The sequence below is a fragment of the Chiloscyllium plagiosum genome, chromosome 36 (assembly GCF_004010195.1).
Source record: "Chiloscyllium plagiosum isolate BGI_BamShark_2017 chromosome 36, ASM401019v2, whole genome shotgun sequence".
Classification (NCBI taxonomy): domain Eukaryota; kingdom Metazoa; phylum Chordata; class Chondrichthyes; order Orectolobiformes; family Hemiscylliidae; genus Chiloscyllium; species Chiloscyllium plagiosum.
The window spans coordinates 24,204,365-24,220,936 of record NC_057745.1 but is presented as its reverse complement, the minus strand read 5'-3'; the positions used below and the strand labels follow the sequence as shown (position 1 = coordinate 24,220,936).

General features: G+C 39.2%; 1 long non-coding RNA gene across 2 annotated transcripts in view; it reads right to left on the bottom strand.

Moving 5' to 3' along the window:
* Positions 1-15,928, bottom strand: part of LOC122541046 — a 59,927-nt gene extending 43,999 nt beyond the window's left edge. For both annotated transcript variants that reach the window (XR_006309497.1, XR_006309496.1), the window contains exons 1-3: positions 15,841-15,928; positions 13,495-13,662; positions 2,718-2,812 (exon numbers count right to left, since the gene is read on the bottom strand). This is a non-coding gene — a long non-coding RNA (uncharacterized LOC122541046). The remainder of the gene's footprint in view (positions 1-2,717; positions 2,813-13,494; positions 13,663-15,840) is intronic.
* Positions 15,929-16,572: the final 644 nt, after the last annotated feature.

Sequence of the window (16,572 nt, the reverse complement as noted above, 5' to 3'; positions counted from 1 at the left end):
TTTTAAACTGCTGTTGTTTTGACCTTTTTTTTCCCCAAAGTTCCAAAACAATGCAACAGCATATAAAACAGTAATTGCTGCTCCTAGAATTTGAGGAAATCACCTCCAACACCTAAAATACCTCAAAAAAAGGAGCAGCTCTTACAGCCAGAAATTGTTCCCGTCCTACAATTGCAACATTTAAAAGGCATTTGGATGGGTATATGAATAGGAAGAGTTTGGAGGGATATGGGCCGGGTGCTGGCAGGTGGGATTAGATTGGGTTGGGATATCTGGTCGGCATGGACAGGTTCACATCAGGAAAAATTTGTCTTTAATAATATCTTTTAACATTTTCCTGATGACAGATGTAAAGCTAACTGGCCTGAAGTTTACTGACGTCTGTCTCTCCCCCTTTTTGAATGATGTTACATTTGCCATTTTCCAATCCAATGGAAGCTTCTTTCAATCCAAAGAGTTTTGGAAAATTAAAATCAACTGATCTACTAACTTACAAGCCATGTCTTTTCAGACCTTAAGATGAAAGCTACCCAGGCCTGTGGACTCACCATCGTACAGTTCCATCAATTTACTTAGTACTAATTCATTATTTGCTATAATCTTCTTTAGTCCCACTTTTCCTTCATTTTCTGATGCTATGTTCTTTTCTGGGATCTTTCTTGTATCTTTACAGTCATAGAGTCATAGGGATGTACAGCATGAAAACAGACCCTTCAGTCCAATCTGTCCATGCAGACCAGATATCCCAACCCAATCTAATCCCACCTGCCAGCACCCGGCCCATATCCCTCCAAACTCTTCCTATTCATATACCCATCCAAATGCCTTTTAAATGTTGCAATTGTACCATGCTCCACCACATCTTTTGGCAGTTCATTCCATACACGTACCACCCTCTGTGTGAAAAAGTTGCCCCTTAGGTCTCTTTTGTAACTTTCCCCTCTCACCCTAAACCTATGCCCTCTAGTTCTGGACTCCCCAACCCCAGGGAAATGACTTTGTCTATTTATTCTATCCATGTCTCTCATAATTTTATAAACCTCATAAGGTCACCCCTCAGCCTCCGATGCTCCAGAAAAAACAGCCTTAGCCTGTTCAGCCTCTCCCTATAGCTCAAATCCTCCAAACCTGGCAACATCCTTGTACATCTTTTCTGAACCCTTTCAAGTTTCACAACATCTTTCTGATAGGAAGGAGACCAGTGTGAAATATCTGTTCAATACATCTTCCATTTTCTATTTGCTGTTATTAATTCTGTTTGCTCACTTTCTTAGGATGAACTTGTGCATCAACTCCTTTATTTTTAAAATATTTATCGAAACTCCTACTACCTATTTTTATGTTTCTAGCTGGCTTTCCTTTATATTCTTAATTTTCTGTCTGCCTTAATCTTTTAGATATTCATTGCTGTTTGTTACATTCTGTCCTATCTTCTGACTTGTTACCCATGAGCAATTGTATGCTTTTCTTTCAGTTTCATATTAGCTTTAACATTTTTAGTTAACCACAGATGGTGGGTGTCCCGCTTAGAAGTTTTCTTTCCCATTGGGCTGTATCTAATAAATCGATTCTGAAAAATGCCCTTAAATTGTCTTTAAGAAATTCATTAACAATTTAGTTTCTGTTAGCTATTCTGAATGAATGAGCAACTTATATCATTATCTCATTCTGGACAAAAAGGATATTGCCTTACATAGCTTTAACACATTTTACAATACATTGTTTTGAAATGAAGCTCTTGCACACTTTGGGGGAATTTTAAACAGAGAACATTCGGAAGAGAATCAGCTGCAATGTCAGATTTACACCACACCTGGTTTTTCTTTCCGTTTATGGTAATAGAATAATATTGGATGTGGCGTAAGATGAATGATTCGCCCAATCTCATGAGTTTCTGCCTAGTAATTAGGGTTAAAGTTACACTGTTGTGTCTGTAGACTTTAGCCTGACCTAAAAAGTTACCTGGAATATTGGATGTTAAATGCTGCAATTTAGTAAAATGAACTCTTTTATTTGCCCTCAAATGAAAATCTCACATACTGATCTGACTAACTAGAAACATGTTCCATACAGACTACCAAGAGTCTCAACAGGTGCAACAATAGTTGTGGTGCATGGTATTTAATGGAAGTGATTTAATCTGTCTTGTCCATTAGCTGGAGTGTTGGTAAGAGTCATGTGCTATAGGAGTGTCAATCAGGCACTTCCCAGGATCAATGATCCTGGAGGTTGAAGTCATCAAGTCACCAAGAGCTGCCCGACCATGTATTGTTAGAACATGTGCAACAATGTCAGAGAACTCTCAAGTAAGTATCAACTAATATAGATTATTTTTCAAGAGTCTTTACAGACAAAACGCTAATATAAAATATTAGGCTCTGTTTGGAAGATACTATCATCTCTGGAATATTTTCATAAATCACACATTCATTACAAATTGAACATCATTTGATGTGTAGTCCTTATACCAGCCTTCCAAAAAGTTTGGCTTGTTCAAAATGACACATTCAAAACTTTACTTGACTCCTGTCTAGATTTTCTGTCTCTCTGTGCCTTATTTGTTATGTTTGGGTGAAGTCTCTCTATGTCTCATTTAGCTCAGAGTAATACAGAGATAGTCCTAAACACAAACAGTTTACGCATTTGACTTGAAAATTTTAGAACTTTGCAGGGCTTTCAATGCACATGTAGTCACACCTAAGAGCAACATGTCTTACCTGTCTCCAGAATTTTCTTTCTGAGAGTCAGCAGCCAATCTCTTGGTTCCTTTGCTCTATTTACAGGCTAAAGTGATCAAGCATTGTATGAGGATCTGTGATCAGAAAAGTATAATCAAACATACGTTTGTGCCTCTTAAGCAAATGCTTTATTTTTAATGAACTAATTCTCAATAACAAACCAATATACATCAAGGCTTGTTTTAGAGTTCAACTTGTTTGTTTCCATGTTTCAAAAGGAGAAAAATATGAAGAAACAATCAAGCACTGTAAAAAGATCTGTGATCAGGCAAGTTTAATCAAACAGTACACTAATATTTCAACTTAAAATTTTGTTTTCAAATAATTTCCCCCATTGGATTATGTCTGTTGAGTGTACATGTACCTTTGCTCAAATCTTCGTCCCCAAAACTGGACTTCTCCTCAATCCTTGCTTTGTCCACCCCATGATTTAAAATTGCTGTGTTCAACCATTTGATTCCTGCTTCTGGAATTATTCACCAGTTTGGTGCAACGTAAAGTAAGCCAGCTTTCAAAATTCTACTTATCCTATCCCTTCAGTACACTATGTTAACATTTCCAATCCTCTCATTTCTCTGCACGCTCAGGCTCCAAGATGTACATTTCCTCCTTCTTGAAAAAGTGCTTTTTGCCATTTTCTTCAGATGGGGAGCATGATATAATTTTGTTTTGTTAACTGCAATGGAATGAAGATTTGAAAACTTATTGAGACACTGTTTTACATTTCATCCTGGCACAGTCCTGGGTGGTATGGTGGCTTAGTGGTTAGCACTGTTGCCTCACAGCGCCAGGCACCTGGCATCAATTCCACCCTCGGTTGATTGTCTGTGTGGAGTTTGCACATTCTTGCTGTGTCTGTGTGGGTTTCTTCTGGTTTTCTCCCATAGTCCAAAGATGTGCAGGTTAGGTGAACTAGCCATGCTAAATTGCCTACAGTGTTCAGGGATGTGCAAGTTAGATGCATTAGTGTGGGATAAATGTAGAGTAGTAAAGGATCTGGATCAGTGTGGACTTGTTGGGCTGAAGGGCTTGTTTACACTCTATAGCTATTGTATATAAGTTTTGTATTGTTGTTATCACACCGTCAACCGATGGAAGTTGGAACTGGCAGAAGTACAACTGAGTCTCCAATTTCTGACAACTTTGTTTTCTCTTTTTTGAAGGTTACAAATAGAAATAAACAAAAAGGATACGCCCATGTGCTATAATTTTCATGATCATTTTGTTTGCTTTAAACAGTGCTTTTTTTGCAGTGTATATTAGGTTCAGATTGTTTTGCATCAGTGTAGGCTTTTTTTTGAAAAAAGCTATTCCAGCTTGATCTATCGTTTCATGTGCTGGCACAGCCTCATCTGTTGCTGCCAAATATCTTACAGTGATTCCTAGACCATATTGTCAGGAAGTGAAAGCATGGCCACAGCTTCCTCCTGCTTTGCTGAACACATCACAAGCCTAAGTATTGGAGAGGATGAAGCAATAATCTCTTTTGATATTACATCCATGTATGTAAACAATCCAGCACAGGAAACCATTTCTGTGATAGAAGCAATACTCAAAACATGCACAGGAATTCCAACAAATGTTCACTTTCCTCTCAGTGCCACTGTAAAAGCCTTCGCCTGTCTCCTAACCACATCTCTTTTAGCAATGACAGTTATGAACAAACTTAATGCTTTAAGAATGGGTTTGCAAAACTTAACTCCAGTACTTCCAGCAATATGGAAGCATCAGGAAAACTGTTCCCAAAAAGTTGACAGCTGTATAAGAGTGGCACGCATGTGGTCATTCATCCAAATATAAGCCATTTCCACAATAATGTTAATGAAAGATACACAATTAAATTCACAACTGAGGAAGATGGAGGTGGATTCCAGTGTTTCCTTTTATGTTTGTGACAATAGGAGTGCTAACAAACAGTAAGGCAAATAACAATGTAACAATGTTTTTATTATAACTCCGAGTGTCTATTAAAACAAATCTTTGCTTTATAACCACCTTATTTAATTTCTTTACTGTAAATCAGTGAACTTCCAAATTGCATCCAGTTTCCTCAGGAGAAATATATACTTGTCTCCACCTACTTCAAAAGCTACACCCCACAACCAAAAGTAATAAAGATGAAAACTCAAAACAGACACAATTCTTTCACTAATCTCTTGTCTATTGGCACATTAAGGACAGTTTTTTGAGTTCACGTAGCTGGCACAGAAGCTTGTCTACCAACCACACATACCAAGAAAACACTGGCATGATACCCACTATTTTCCAGCCACAGTTCTGTAGTATGTGTGGCCAGCAGGCAAGGCTCCCTGTCAGCATCACAAACTCAGGAAGTTCCCTTAGATCACCAAGGCTATCCTTCCAAACAAAAAAAAACTTGTATAATTGGCCTTGTCACTGACTCTTTCTCATTTATTTAATCTCCTCAGCGAGGCAACATTTTATAGGTTTTCTCCTGATCCTCAAAGGCCGTTGAGTCAAATCCGTCAAGCTAACATTATCACGCAGAGAACTTTATTCATCCTTGATGCTTATCTTTCCATTCATTCAAGGGATTAACTAACTAGTGTGAAAAAAAGCATAGCAGGGGAAATTGAGAGCACAGTTGTAAAATTGGGTCACATGCACAAGTTAAAAACAACTATCAGGCATTCATGAAAGACAATTGTGTGTCTAAACATTGAAAACATTGTGTGTAGTTTGTATATCCAACTGGACCTGAATAATGAATATGTAGTACAAATGTGCTTGTTATTTTGAGGCTATGCCAGTATTTATTGCACATCCCTAATTGCCCAGAGGGTAGTTAAGAGTCAACCACATTGCTGTGGTTCAAGAGTCACATGTAGACCAGACCAGGTAAAGATGGCAGTCTCCTTCCCTAAAAGACATTAGTGAACCAGATGCATTTTTTCCAATAATCAATGGATTTGTGGTCATCGCGAGATTCTCAATTCCAAACATTTTAAAGTTAAAAATCACACAACACCAGGTTATAGTCCAAAGGTATAATTAGAAGCACTAGCTGTCTGAGCGCCGCTCCTTCATCAGGTGATTGTGGAGGGCACAAATCTAAGGCACAGAATTTATAGCAAAAATTTAGTGTGATGAAACTGAAATTATACGTTGAAAAATACTTTGATTGTCTACAGACAATCACCTCCGCAACCACCTGATGAAGGAACGTCACTCCGAAAGCTAGTGCTTCCAATTATACCTGTTGGACTATAACCTGGTGTTGTGTGATTTTTAACTTTGTACACCCCAGTCCAACACCGGCATCTCCAAATCAATCTTTTTAAAAATGAATTCAAATTCGACCATCTGCCATGGCAGGATTCCTGGGTCCCCAGAACATTATCTGGGTCCCTGGATTAACAGATAATGCCACTAGGCCATTGCCAGCCCCTTAAATTACGGAAAATGTCCTAGTCAATAGACATACAACAGATTTTAAATCCAATAACACAAGGAATATAGCAACTACAGCTTGAAGCTGTTACTAGTGGATTGTAGATCCACTAGATCTTCTTAAATGCTTTGAGATAGATGGATTGACTTCGAAGAAATGGCACAGCCTCAATATTACAAAACATATCAATATACAAACCACAACAGCTTTGTCACTTAAAATGGTTAAGGTGAGACCGTTACATCTTTTGATTGAATATCAAACAAGCATTTGAAACAAAGGATAATACCAGCTATAGAGAAAGAGTAAGACAGCAGAATTGCTTTGAATTATTCTAGCAAAGATCCAACACAAATGCACTCAATGGCTGTTTTCTGCTTTGTGAATTTTATGATCCCAATTTTCACAAATATATTTCCTTAGAGAGCGAAACTACTACAGATCTCAAAACCTCTTCTACAGCATTTTGAATGTCACGTTCTCCTATACAGTGATGAATATATTGTTATTGAGACACTCTGAGACCTCAGATATGTATTATGGTTAGAGGAAGTGAAAATTATTTAATGTGGAAGTATGAAGCAATGAATTCAAACTGCAAAATTTGGAGCCTCAGTGTCACTTGTTTAAAATGGAGGATGACTATTGTTATAGGAGGCCATTTTTCACTCTATAGACTCTACTCCAGACTTAGTATAGCTACAGTCTCATCTTCAACTTTATTGAAGATTCTTTGGAACAGCGTTACATGTGAATATTAGTTCCAGTTTGACATCTTCCATCAAACATCATTTTTGTGTACTTTGCATCATGTAAACAACATTAAAGTGTATGGCCAATTGAAACTTTGGCTATTAAGATAAGGTCTCTGATGTACATATTCATAAAATCCCTACAGTGTGGAAGTAGGTTGTTTCACATTTAAGTCCACACCAACTCTCTGAAGGGCATCCCACCCAATCCCTGTAACCCTGCTTTTCCCATGGCTAATCCACCCAGCCTGTACATCCCTGGACACTGTAGGCAATTTAGCATGGGTAATCTGCCTAATCTGGACATCTTTGGACTGTGGGAAGAAACCAGAATGCCCTGAGGAAACCCACACAGACCCACAACTCTATACAGACAGTTGCCTAAGGGTAGAATTAAACCCAGGTCCCTGGTGCTGTGAAGTAGCAGTGCTAACCACTGAGCCACCAAGATAAGGTAGAGACTCTTGTGAAAATAGGAAACTATAAATATTCAACATTGTAGTTTTGCAGTCACCAAAGTGTGACAGAAATCATCATTCAATTGAATTTTTGGGGTATTTCGTAAATAATGGTTCTGAGATTTTATAAGAAAATGAGAAAATTAACCCCACAATTTCATTGTCCCATGTCACAAAAATGTATGTAAACACATGAATATAAAAGCCTCCTGGTGAAGAAAGAGTAGGTTGCAGACAAGAAATAACTCATCATACTTTATAACGATTCTCCTGACTGGTACTGTAAAATAATCGCTGTCAAAGAATAATTTGGGAGGTAATCAGAATCAAAACTTGAAAATTCACAGATTAGCAGCTGGGAAGAGATCACAAGGAAACTGGACAATGCAATGAAAATAGAGAAAGCTCTTCAGGGACCTTCAATGAAACATAACCAGCAGAGAATGAAAATAAAGTAAGAACAAGGGGGAAATGAATTTTATTCCAAGAAAATCTGAGCTGGCAATCAACAGTATCTCTCTCTGACCCATGTCAATCCATTCTCAGGGGTGGGCAAAATCTCTAGCCAGCTGGCCACATCTGCATTTAGAAATAACATGGGGGTAGGAACATCATAAATGTTCAAAAATCAAACAATTGAAACAAAGATAAATGCTGGTACAAATAAGCATAGTGTCTTTATTATTATAGTTATGCCATCATAATGAAGCATTACAATAATGAATCTAAATGTCCCATTTTTCATGTAAGACCAATGGTAACTGGTGTACTTGGCTGGGAATGTTTTTCTCTGGAGTGTAAAATGTTGGGAGGTGACCTTATTGAAGTTTATAAATCATGAGGGGTATAGGTAGAGTTAATGAGAGGTGTCTTTTCCCTAGGGTGGAGGATTACAAGACTGGGAGGCATATTTTTAAAGGGAGAGGAGAAAGGCTTGAAAAAGACATGAGGAGCAAATTATTAACAGGGAAGTTGATTCGCAGGTGGGATGAACTTCCTGAGGAAGTGATGGATGCAGACATAGTTAAAATGTTTAAAATGCACTCAGATAATACATGTAGAAGAAAGGTTTGGAGGGATATCGGCCAGGTGCAGGCAGGTAGGACTTGTTTAGTTTGAGATTATGTTCGACATGGACTGGTTGGACCAAAGGGTCTGTTTCCGTGCTACATGACATGATGACTCTATGATTTTATGTACATAAGTCATACAGGTTGAGGACATGGATAGTAAAGCATATGGTTTCCTAAAAATTACTTGCAGTTCAAGGACAAGTAGATTACATTGAGTTTATATAAGACACTAGGTCAATATCAGCGAGAGTAGTGCAACCAGTTCTGAGTGCCACACTTTAGGAAGGATGTGTGAACAATACACAGAGTGCAATGGTTTATGAGAATGTTTCTAGGGATGAGACGTTTATAGTTTGGAGAAGATGGAACTGTTCTCTTTGGATAGGAGAAGATTGAGAAGATTGCAGTATTCAAAATTATAAGAGGTCTGAAGTAAGCAAGGAGAAAGCGTTCCCATTTCATGAAAGGATCAAGGTCAGTAAGGCAAAGGTTTAAAGTGATTCGTAAAAGCAGCTAAACTGGTATACAGAACCCCGTTAGCAAGTCATTAGGTTGTGGAATGTAGTGTCTGATACAGACAGCTTGAATCGAAGCATTCAGAAGGGAATAAGATGGTTATTTGGAAAGGAACGATGCATAGAGATATGGGAGAAGGCAGGAGAGTAGAATTTCCTGAGATCTTCATTTGGAGAGCTGGCACAGACAATGGGCTGAATGGCCTCCTGTTTTGTAGTAATTCTGTGAACGTCAATGTGAACTATACAGTTGGCAAGTCCACTTTACAGTGACATCAAATCTAGTGTCATTTTTCTGGAAATACATAACAAGGAGCTGATCAGTTCACAAAGATGTAACAAGATCTGTTGTATTTCAGCAGGGAAAATGTTTGTTTGCATATAAAACTAGGATTTCCTCCTGCCACCTTGCAGATATTTAAGGAGTTAGATTCATATAAAGAAGCATAATTTTCTCAAGTTTCTTCACATTGTATTTTTCCTTGAAGGTGCTAATTGAATGTTGGAAAACGTTCTGTTAGGTTGTTTCTTTCTGTTATACTCCTGCATTCTGTAAATCTCCAACATTCTTACAATGTTATACTGATGAATACCTGTCTCTTACTATTTCATTATGGGTTGTTAAAAGTTTAGTGGATGGTAGCCAGGGAAGGTTAAATGAAGCAAAGTATTGAATTAGAGATCTGGCCTCCTCATAACAGCCAAGATACCATTTGATATTCTGACCTAATGTTGCACTTGAATCTATATCTCATCTGAAAGTCAACATCTCGACAGCACGGCAATGCCTTGTCATCCTTAACTTTTGTGCATAAGTCCTGCAGTGGGAGTTGGAGCCAGAACCATCTCACTCAGAGGCAAATATACTAACGACTGATTCTCAGCTGTCACCAGATTCCTATTTCTCCATTCACCTTTGAGGGTGTACACCAGTATTTTAAAAAGCACTTTCCCAGGATCTTTTCACTGAAATGAAATAACTGATTGAGAGATAGCCAAGATTTCTTGTGGAGACCTTCAGTCATACACATCTTGGAACTCACTGCAGATATTGTAGCATTTCTGTGACTGTATTTCAATGTCATTCGACAGGCAGAATTATAAATCAGGTTTGGTTGAGGCTACAAATCTATAACACTCAGGTTATCTTGCCAATCATTATTAATCTTTTACTTTTTGGTTCCAACTACTAGAAACAGTTCCCTCTTATTTGCCAAATCAATACCCATCATGATTTTGAAAACCTCCATCAAATCTACCCACACATTTCTCTGTTCTATAGAGATCAATTCTCTCATCTCATCACTTAATTGCACTATCTCATCCTTGTTACAATTATATATGTGACTATAAAAATTTACAATGCAAAACATTGACAGGACATACATGCAGATGCAAAACCATTTATCATATTGTAGATATATAACCATTCTAGTGGTTGCAGGAACTCTGTTATGTATTATTATGCAAACGCAGACCTGAAGATCCCAGGTTCAGTTTCAGATCTGCGCTGTCAGGCAGCTAATCTAAATCAGGACAGCAGCAAGTGCAGTATTTCTTTCCTAAACATCATGAGGGGGCAGGGACAAAAAGAATTGCGGATACACTTTTTTGAAAGTCTGCACTGGTTTTGGCGAAGGCATGGTTAGCTCCAGCACCAAATAGCCTGGCAATATTCAGTGTGCTGAGGGAGAGTGACTGCTCAGTAAACAAACTAAAAGGACTGCAAGCTCTCATAGAACCAGCCCTTAATAAGAATCAGTTGAAATGAGAAAAATGTGGAAACAAAACTACATGAATTTAGAACATCAAAATGAGGCATTACGATAAATAAACCAAGTGTACTCCCTTTCTGTGCCCCATCTAAAAGTGGTGGAGCAATGGAACTTGAGAGTATGTTGCAATAAGTCATAGAAAATGGCAGAATGGGTTACATACATGGACAACAAAGCATACGGTATACAGTAGTCCTATATTCCTGTACTTGAGTACCTGTGACAATAAAATCTACATTTATATTTAATCATGGCAAAGAGGACTAAGGTAAGGAACTCTTCAGCACATTCAGGTGACAAATAAGAAAATAGGGAAACAAAATGCCTTGAAAGTTAACTTTTAAAACCAAGATGAAAAATAAATTGAAACTTTTCTTTATCGGTATTTCATACTTAGAAAACTGAACTGCAACAGTCTTGAAGGCACACTTGACTTGTGCTGCTCTTCCATGCATTTCCACATGGTCCCTGAGAAACAACCACATCCAAGGCTCCACCGTGGGCCAACAAAAACTTACTTTGAAGTACTTCTGTTGGAAGCTGGTGCAGCTGCAGGCTAGATCGCTACCTCCCACAGGCTGTAGTTTGTCCAGGTCCGACCTACACAGCACTCAAAATGTCTATAATCCTCCAAAAGGATAAAGGCCATGATAGAGTGAGAGAGTGGCTATCTGTGCCTTACAGACTTTTGAGAGATCTGTATTGCCAGTGGCACGCAAATTTAAGAACTTGCTGAAAATTCTAGAATGGTATAGCTTAAAGTAATCTTTTAAGATAATTTATGCAAATTAGAATGTTCTTCTAGCCTGGGAGTATAAAAGGCAGGCAAATGGTTCAGTTGGGAACATGCCATAGAAAAACATGTCATGAATGAGAATCTGAATGATGAAAGGCAATCTCTATGACTATTTTGTTTTCCTTTGTATTTAATAACACAACCGCTGAGGGTGAATAGATCTCACTTTTACATAGCATTGAAGAATTTCAGCAGAGTTTTCCCATGTCTAGTGCAGCAAGAACAGGAGGAGGCACAGGGCTGGTGAAATGGTGAGGAGCTATGTTAAGCCATTGGCAGATCACGCCTACCCCCATGTCTGGAGGCCAACAGTGGTGAGTTCAAGTGGGGGGAGTGGGGTCTCCATGTCCCAAAGAGGGAACAGCAGGGAGGAAAGGCCTCCCTTGTCATCCATTGGAGCGGTTTGCCATCCTTTCCACAGAGCTTTGTTGCTTGGCCATCTGGAATATTCAGTTACAATTTCATCCAACTGCTTTTCTGCTTAGAATCCTTACATTGCAGAAACAGGCCATTCAGCCCATTGTATCCACACCGACCCTCCGAACAGCATCCCACCCAACCAACCCTGCATTTCCCATGGCTAATCCACCTAGCCTACACATCTTCAGAGTGTGTGAGGAAGGCAGAGCACCCAGAGGGAGCCACACAGACATAGGGAGAATGTGCAAACTCCACACAGACAGTCATCCAATTCAGGATTTGAACCTAGGTCTCTAGTGCTGTAATGCAGCAGTGCAAACTACTGAGCCACCATGCAACCTAATATCCTTGAATTCTTTTTATTCATTCAACAGATGAAGATATTGTTGGTGAGGCTAACGTTTATTGCCCATCCCTAATTGCCCAGAGGGCAGCTAAGAGTCAACCATACTACTGTAGGCCAGACCAGGTAAGGATGGCAGTTTCATTCCCTAAAGGACACTAGTGAACGAGATGAGTCTTTTCAAAGGGTGGCATGATAGGTCAGTGGTTAGCACTGCTACCTCACAGCTCAAGGGTCTCAGGTTCAATTCCAGCCTTGGGCAACTGTCTCTGTGGAGTTTGCATATTCTCCCCTGTGTCTGTGTCAGTTTCCTCCCACAGTCCAAAGATGTGCAGGTCAGGTGAATTGGCCATGCTAAATTGCCCATAGTGTTAGTGCATTAGTCAGAGGGAAATGGGTCTGGGTGAATTACTCTCTGGAGGGTCAGTGAGGACTGATTGGGCCAAAGGACATGTTTCCACACTGTAGGGAATCTAATCTAAAAAGTGACAATGGATTCATAATCATTATCAGACTCTTAATTCCAGATTTTCATTGAACTCAAATTCCACTCTTGGCCATGGTGGGATTCAATCCCAGAAAATTACCCATGTCTCTCGATTAACAGTCCAGAAATAATACCACTAGGCCACTGCTTTCCCCCTATGGATTGGATGACAAGCTTGGAGGAGGCAGATTAAAAGTTCGCCTCTGGGCATATTGCAGAATTGTTTCTGCCTTTAGACAAGTATATGGTCAGAATGCTCAGCTCCCAAAGCCCACAGGAAGTTCAGGTTTCTGTACCTAATGGATATTCGGCTTTGGGCCTGCTTCAGTGTCTTGTAGGATTCAACAAAATCTAAAACAAAACAAATCAGAGCTGAGTACTCCGTGAAGGAATTACCAAATTACTTTGAATGCACATTCAAGGGATAGTTCAATTACAATCAAAATAAAGCAGCACATATACATCATGTGCTTCCAGCCCCCCCTCCCCCACCCGCCCCCCCACCAAGAATAATTACGACTTGGAAACCAATGTATTTGGGCAGGTGTGGAGCAAACAGAGGAAAGTGTAGGCGTGTGTCGGTACAGAACCATGGACTGTTGGCTCCAAGGGCGAAGCTTGCACTGTCTTATAAAGTATAAGCCACCTAAGTTAAACCAGATGTGCAGATTCATTGCCAAGTCTAAAACCATTTACTGTAAGTGCAGTGGTGAGCAGCTACACACCTCGGTTTGTCCAGCCAGTGGTGCGTGCTGTTGGATTCTCTGGAAGGTCAACTAGTTAGCAGAAGTTTGATCATCCAATGGCACTCAGCCAAACCATCCAGTACTCCATAACTCAGCTTCAATCCATTCAGATGATGGCAGCATGGCTGCTTTAGCAGGGTTTTTCCACTAAATCAGAAGAGACAAAACACTCAACATAAGCTAAATGGCCGGGATTGCTGCTTGGACATCCACTATAAATATAAGTTACACCAGTGTTTCAGAAACAGTGATCAAAACACCCACAAAGTTCCACTCAGAATCGTGCTTTAAAACCAATATCTATGATTTGTCTTTCCCAATACCAACACATGGAAAATTCCAGTTACAGTGCTTATCAAGATTAGTGCCTTGAAAGAACCTTATCAAGGTTAGCACATTGAATGAACAAGGTGAAGGCTGTAGATTGTAAATCCTTTATTAATAAATTTGCCCTGAGAATGTTTTACATTCTGGACTGGAACTGCAAAGTCTGAGGCTAAAATGCAAGAACATTTGTTCCATAAAAATAAGAGAAGGACGTTCAGCCCTTCAAAAGCTTCCATTTAGCCACAACAGCTTGCAGTTATATAATGCCTTTAGTATCATGTTTCACTGGAGTATTATAAAGCAGACTTTGACAATTAACTATTAACGTCATCGACCCATTGTGGTTCTGTTAGTGTTATTACCCCTGTCAAACAAAAAATCTCTCTATCTCAGCTTTGAAATTTTCAACTGATCACTGCCTTGTCCCAAAAAACAAATTGTTAAAGATTCTGAAAATTCTGCTTCCGAAGAAGTGAAGTGCAGCTGGCATGAGTTGCAAGATATAGAGAACACAGCAACAATTAGGAGAAATGCTAGGCTTGCTGCACATCTGCCAGCTTCAATTTCCACGGATTGCTGATGCTGTAACAGCTCACTGAAACATCCCAGTCTGTGGCAAAGCTATTGCTGAAAGACTTTAAAAATAAAGTACCAGCATTAACAAAGATAAAATGGCAGGTCTGCTATTGTGCTGCGCATTAGCCAGCAAGGAGATTTCATGGCTCAGTCGAGGAACCATCTTTGGAGTGGGTAAGAATACCAATAAATCCTGTTAGGCAGGCCACAAAGGAAGAACTACCACAGAGGTTAGCAGTAAAATGCCTTGAAATCACACCGTGTAATATTTGTAATGGGCGCATTGCCACGTCCAGATGAAATTCCTTTATCCTCTATGTGATTTCAAGGCAAAAGTAGCTTTAGTGTGTAAACATCAGATTAGATTGAAGTGACTTTAGCCTTAAGAATTCTACAAATTCACTTTGCTAGCTTGATGGGTTTTTGTTCTGAGTCTAAATGCTTTGGGAAGGTTCACTGGTATTTATAATTGTTATCATGTTATAACAAGCATATTCTAAATCATTTTTTCTTGACGATTAAAACTCAGCACTATAATTAAGTAGAATAGGCTGTAAAACTATGACCAGGAAAGCTCTAAATCTTCCTGCCTCAAGTATCATGGCATGCAGCTCCACATATTTACAATACGTTAATAGTGAAAATAAATAAGCACATATGAAAATAACATCTGGGTCAGTCACGTTCCTCAGATTGGTAAAGGTGTAATGTGACTGATTCACTTCATCAAGCTGAGTATTCCTCCACACATTTACCTCAAAAGATTGATCGTACAACTCACACACAGTAGATCATGAAGTCGAGTTTTCTTACAGAAAATTTTGGACAACTACTGGAGTCATGATTCGGTGTGGGCTGGCACCAAGATGTAGGGCAGACGGAAATGTTTGCAAATATATACATAATATATATATAAAGTTGCTTTTCCATTTTGCTTTTCCTTACTGTTACACTGCTTATTTGTAACGTTAACACGTTCATTTTCAGTAATAAATCAACGACAATTTATACAAACTACACCGCCAAGCTGACTTTTTGCAAAGTAATCTGGATTGACGTAGTTTAATAACTAAACTAGAGGAACAAATCAAACCTGATAAATCAGAGCTGACAAAAAAGTGTTGCAAATCTTTATTTATGTTTCCTGACATCATTGATGTCACCTGGGGGGAGGTAAGCTGATGATTTAAGCTTCCCGTGAATCGTTTCTCTCAAGCATTATTTGCAGTGATTTCCTGTTTTTAATGCCTGCTTAGTTTTGGACCCTGCCCTTTTCGAAAGGCATCACCTACTTGCTGTGTTGCAAACTTCCGTTCCTTCCCATTATTAACGATGGCTTGATTTAGATTTGTCTCTTCCTCAGCCGCATCCCCCCCCCCCAACCACCACTACCTTCCCCCAACTCCTTTCATTTCAAAGTACCTTCTGAAATCCTCCCACCTCCTCCAGGGAAATGACTGTGGTTTGCGCCAAGTACCTGATCGAAAAGAAAGTGTTCAAGTAATGCCTTGTCTCACAAAGTAAAGTATAATTTATGTATTTAATATCAACTCAGCCTTGAAATAGCCGCAGCACCAGGTGAAATTTAGTACAAAAATATAAGGCGGTGCAAAGTTCAACATCAGTGGACTCTCTGTTGAACCATTACTACATTAAAAATCATGCTAAATTATTAACAAAAGTAGTCCTTCTAATTGGTCATTCTAATACTAGAGACATTCCCACTAAGCCAACAACATTTATGTTGGAAATCCGATTTAATCAGACATGTGTGGGTGTTATTCAATTTTAGCATTCATATTTGTGACATTCTTATATTAAGCAATTTATTTGGAAAGAAAAGTACCATCTCATGAGTTAACAGAAAGCAATCGAGCCTTTCACCCTGTAACAGACCTTCCTGTTTTTTTTTCAGTTCTGTTCCCTTTCCATGCCTCTCTGCTTTTTTTAATTCACTCGTAGGATGTGGGTGTCATTGGCTGGCCAGCATTTATTGCCCATCCCCAGTTGCCTTTGAACGAAATGGTTTGCTAGGCCATTTCAAAGAGATGCGGTCTCCTCTACATTGGGGAGACTGGACGCCTCCTAGCAGAGCACTTTAGGGAACATCTCCGGGACACCCGCACCAATCAACCACACCGCCCTGTGGCCCAA